Here is a 6,000-nt window from a genome sequence, read left to right on the forward strand (position 1 = left end):
TTTCTTTGTCTGGACTTTATCCTTTATTTTCACCTGGTGATCAAGCCAGTAGGTCTGCTATTTTTCATCATCTTATAACAAACCAAGCTGTCTTTTATAACTGCCTAGAGTTCAGCTTTAAGATAGAATGCCTGCCAACACTTTACTGATGTTTTGTATAACTTGGGGAAGATTTAGAACATCTTTTAGGTTTATGTTGATGGCAAGGAAAGTACCCTGCAGCCTGTAAACACAATTTGAAAAGCATCTGAGCCGTAGGTCCTTGTAGGCGACTCTGTTGTATCTATTGAGATAGGCACTTCTCTTGTGAGGACATGTTTGAAAGATATATAAAAGAGCTCATCCTTTTTAGGAGTTTCAGCCATTGGATTTCTTTGGAGGACGATTATTGGAGTTGCATGTAGAAGAAAATTGATCGATCTCATTTTTTATATCTTTCAAAGGTTTTTGATGTTGCCTATGTCCTCATTGCAGAAATGGCTTTGTACTTCCTGTTTGGTAACTGGGATAGAAAGTAAACAGAAACTCCGCAGTGGGAATACAGATAACTATAAAGCTCCTTTTGGGTCAGAAACACTGTGAGGATTTCACTATTTCTGTCAGTAAGGCCTCGTTCACATCATCACATCCACAATCAGGGCGGAACGCACTGGATCGCATTGCGGCCGGCTCAGTTTTTTGTGGGGCGGGAGGAGGCGTGGCGGTCCATTGAAGTGAATGGCACCGTAGCCATGCCCTCCAGCTCAGTGGGCTAGCATTTTTACTCTCAGGGTGGAATCCTTGTCTTACTGTGGGATAAAAGGAAACTGGGCACCAGTACTAACCTTTAAGGGGTTACTTAGCGTTGTAAACTCGTGGACACAGGATACCTGGAAAATTGGCAGAGATACAGATCCAGACCTCTTTTTAGTAACGTAGGTAGTTAACGTAGGTAGATAGAGCAACCAAGAAGAACCCAGACCCTATTTAACCAATCACAGGCACCTTAGTGGATGAGCAGTAAGAACTTCTTGCAATGTCTACTGGCAGCAGCTTATACCCAACCCTCCAGGACACTCTTTAGCACAGACACTTCCTACTAAGATGCTGCATAAAGGCAACCATCCTCCCGCTCTGCTCCCTCTGGGTGTACCCTCTAGCAGGACAGCAAACATACTTCAGGCCCTAAGACAAATGCCAACATCAGTTTCCTTAGGCTCAGGTTTAGGCCCTTCTTTCAGCAGTATCTTCCCCAGCCAGCAGGCCTGGGAGGTTAAGACTAGGCTCTTCTTACACTGGTCTCTGCTCCAGGCAAAGGACCTGTTTGCAGGGGAGGCAAAGGACCAAAGATCCTTGTGGACCCAAGTGTGTGAAGCAGAGTGATCTACTGAGTGGATGGCTTTTCTTTACATTTATGTGACAGGAGCGATCAGTCCCCACATAAATCTATGCCGGCTCATTAGGGTTAAGTATTTTGGATGGAGTGAAAAAGGATTAGAATTTCTATCAGATTCTTATTGCTGTCTGTGTCTTCATTTGGGAGAGTGCTCTTCATTTCCTGTCTCAGAGACACATCAGGAAGTGACAGAAAATCTCCCACAAAAGTGAAGGGAAATGCCATCTTTGACAGCGGTTACCACCTTTGACAGGGCCGGCTTTACTACCCCTGCTGCCCTAGGCCAGGTTCTGAAATGCGCCCACCATCCCCGCCAACCCCCCCCTCATCAATGGAGAATAGCAACCGGATGGCAGGGGCGGCAGTGTTAGTTTTAATTTTTTCTTTATTCTTTCTATATTTTTTTTACCTTTTTTATTACTTTTTTTAAAAAAAATTACTTTTTAAAATTTTGATTTATCTTATCGTTTACTTTTTAAAATTTTTTTAGAATTTTTTATCTTATTGTTTATTTTATGTAATAATTATTTTCTTTTTTTTATAATTTTTTACTTTTTAATCACCTTTTTATTTTTTTAATTTAATTATTATTTCTTATTATTTTTTACTTTTTTTATCTAATTTTTGTAATCAATTTTTTTTCCCCATTTAATTTGATCGCTATGACACAGGAGCTAACAAGCCCCTGTGTGATAGCATTTGGAGGTGACAGGTTCTCTTTATTGAACCTGTCACCTCCAGGACAGGAGTTCTAGCACAACTAGAACTCCTGTGACAGGTGAGAGGGGAAGATTGCTCTCCCCTCTCACTATTTACACTGAGCAGCAGGGTTAATTTTAACCCTGCCGCTCGGCTCCCCGCATCGGCGACCAGCGAGGAGAGAGTCTCGGTGGCGGGGGGAGGACGGAGGCGGGAGGACGGAGCTATCGAGGAGAGAGGTAGATACAGATGGACCGGCTGCAGTCTTATTACAAGTGATCTTGGCGACATCGCTAAATGCAGGGCTAAATGTAGAAAACAACTGCATGTTCCGGGGGTCAGGGGATTCCACACCGCTGCCGCCCCTCTGCTCCCTGCCGCCCCAAGGCCGGCCCTCGGTGGCCTTGTTGCTAATCCGACCCTCGTTACCGGAATAGGTGTCCCAATTGGAATAATGTAACAAGATCTATTTTTCCCCCTCTCACCAGGACAGAACACAGACATCAAGAAAGCCCATTCTATCCAAAACTAGAAAAAATGTCTTGGCCAAAATGAAGTACTCAGACACATGTAGCAATCGATCATTTTTCTATTTTCACACAAGCCAGTGGTTTCATGCCTATTATCCTGTCAGACTAGGGAATCTTCCTCCCAAGAACATGGCATGTCTGAAAGGATTATAGTTGTTCCCATTGCCTCCCACACGGAGGTGATTCAACATAAGCTAAAAGGTGAATTGGAACAAAACACTGGCATAGTAAACTTTCACGGTACTCTACCCTTAATCTGTTATAGCAAGTCATTTTGTTGCTGAGTATCTTCGAGAATTCTGGAGAAAAACACTACATCTAGTCAAATATTTCACCTTTAAGCCTAGATAATTATTGGTGTGGAAAGTTGGGCACATTCCCCACACATTCCAACCATCTGCAAATCAAGCTTAAAGTGACATTATTGTCACATTCCCCCCCATGCTGCTTTAGGGACTTACCATAAATGATGCCTCTTGAGCCGATCATCTTCTTCTTTCCAGTAGTTTTCAGGAGTCCCTCCAGAGATCTGCTTCATCAGCTTCTCCCCGGCTTCTGAAGCCGGAGAGTGACAGCAGAATGCGGAAGTGATGTAATATACATCACTTCCACATACTGACACTGGAGATGAGATCAGAGGGAGATTGTGTGCTGATCTCCCTCTGATCCTGTCAGAGAGCCTCCGTGCCGGGAGGGTGTGGGGCGCACCGACCAGCACCACATACAAGCGAGACGTCGGACCGTTTGTATATAAACAGTCATCGTTGCCTGTTTAAAAATTTTGACAGTTTCCCGCTCGTGCGGCGCGCATGAATGGGCGGGACTAACAGGCCGTCTTTAGACAGCCTGTTACATCCAAGAAGTTCCCGGACGGCCATTTAATTACAACGGCTGGCCAGGAAGCAGTTAAGGAAGTACATCCTATGGACATCTTTAATAAGTAAGTTTACAAGCATCTAGATCAATATGGCTATTAGGAGTGGGATAGAACTTCAATATAAAAATACAGATTTATTTTTTGATCATAGATACCCTTTAAAGAAATCTTATTAGAGATAGACGTGTCACTATAAGCCAACTGATAACAATAAAGTATGTTTATTTGCTTTTAAAGAGGTGCTTTAACTGTATACATGTGCGTTATCCAAAATCATGTGACATTGTGTATCTGCATAGGTGAGTCACTATGCAGCCAGACTGTTGCTGGACTGTATAGCACAGGCAGGCTTGTCTTTGAATCTAGTTATGTCCTCGATTTCCTGAACAGTACCCATTGATTGTAACTGCTGTTTAATGACACTCTTGTTTAAAGTTTTATTCCATCACAATTTTTTGCAGTCAGTGACATCAGGTATTCTAAATCCCTGTTTCTCAACTAATGGGTCACGACCCAAAAGTGGGTTGCAACCCCTTCTCCAGTGGGTCGCGGTGTCCTTAAGCTCTCCTGCCCCATTCAGCAGGGAGCCAAAGCAAGGATTCATTGTGGCAGCGTGCGGGAGACGTCCTTGTGTAGTGAAGCAGTCCCCGCTCTCTTTGAGCCCCCCGGACCCCCTCCTGAATTGGTAGGGCCTGGGGAGAGAAATGATTATTTCACCACTTTCAGGCCTGCGCAATTCATAGAAATGAATCCCCCCAGCGCAGTGGATTGATAGCTAGATAAAGAGTGCAGCCTGTCCGGAGACCTGGAGGCTGAAAGAGGTAGGCAGGCGGGGAGATGTGTGTAATTTTTTTATATAATAATAGTAAGGTGTTGGTGGGGTGAAATGATAAAAACAGATGAAATGTTCCACAGAAACTGATTTAGGACTAGTTTAAACTATCCAATGTGTTCAGGGCACGGTTCCGTGCAATGAAAACACTGGATCGCATAAACAAAGCCTCCCCACATTCTGGGGCAGCAGGGGGCATGGTGGTGCCATTCATGTCAATGGCACCGCCAACACGCCTCCTGCCCGCAGTGCGATCATACATGGTACTGCAATGCCCTGAGTTCCAGTGTGGTGCAATCGCAGAAAAAAAAGCTATTTTACTATTTTTTGCAATTACACCGCACTGGAATGCAGGGCATTATAGTACCATGCGTTCTGGTGCGGGCGATCGCACTGTGGGTGGGTGGCGTGGCAGCGGAGCGATTGACATGAATGCCACCACCACGCCCCGTCCCACCCTAAAACGCGGGGAGGCTTTGTTTATGGCCGTGGTTCTCAACTGGTGGATCGTGGCCGAACAGTGGGTCACAACCCCTTGTTCAGTGGGTTGCCGTGTGCCTTCCACTGCACTAGGTAAGAGGCTCCTCAGCCTCCCCCTAGCACAGCACTGTCAGTTCTCGAGCTAAGCAGCCTTTCAAAATATGCTGCCCAGCACCGAGTGCCAGCTTGAGGTGCATTGCTTATAGCTTCCTTGCGTGCCCAGTAGAGGTGCCTGGACTGGAGTGACCTCGCATTGTGGCTCTCGGCACCTCTACAAGGCATGCAAGGGAGCTGTACAAGCAATGCACATATGGATGGAGCTCCGTCACAGTACAGCAGCCCACACTGGACCCCAGGCTGAGGATCTACTCCAGCTCCCGTAAGGTAAGGATCTTATAAAGAAAAAAAAAGTGTGTGTGTGTGAGAATGTCTGTGAGTGTGTGAGATTGTCTCTGTAGTTGTGTCTGTTTGTCAGTGTTTTTGAGGGCCTGTTCACACTAGTACGGTGATTGAATTGCACAATCCAGCGCGATTAATGCACTGTAATACGCAATTGCACCTACCTTCTGAATGGCACCCCAAACACACCTCCCACCCACAGTTTGATCACCCGCAGCGGAGCGCTCAGTACCACAATGCCATGTGTTCCAGTGCAGCGTGACTTGGGTCGGGGGTTAATGACCAGGTTATACAGGTTGAGAACCACTGATTTAAATGTTCTGTGGACACAGCTTGTCATTTCACCCAAGGTCAGATACTAGTGAGCAACATTACTTTTCTGCCAAATGTTCCATTACAAAGAAAAAAACAAAAACAAATACAACATTTGAACTACTTTATTCCAATGTGGATGTGGCTGGAGAATTTTGTTTTCATTTGCTGTGTCTGACCCTATATAACAGATCACTGCTAACTGTAGAACACATAAATGCAGCTTTAGTAATAATGATAAACTGTAATTATTTGCTATTGACTGCACGGGTTAGGTTAGTCAAATGAGAGCAAAGCGAGACATGCACAGTTAAAGAAGAACACCAGAATTTTAAAGTATGAACCCTTGCATTTGGGGCTACCCCTGCACTGCAAGGGTTAACTGTTCGTTTTGGTCTAGGGGCTGGAGTGCAGAAGATATACTCACCAGATCCTCTGTCCTGTGTCAGTGATCTAAACAGACCCCTGACATTTCCCTTTTAGAATAGAAAAAGAG

This window comes from Nanorana parkeri, unplaced genomic scaffold (genome assembly GCF_000935625.1).
Source record: "Nanorana parkeri isolate BGI_ZX_2015 unplaced genomic scaffold, ASM93562v1 scaffold1406, whole genome shotgun sequence".
Classification (NCBI taxonomy): Eukaryota; Metazoa; Chordata; class Amphibia; order Anura; family Dicroglossidae; genus Nanorana; species Nanorana parkeri.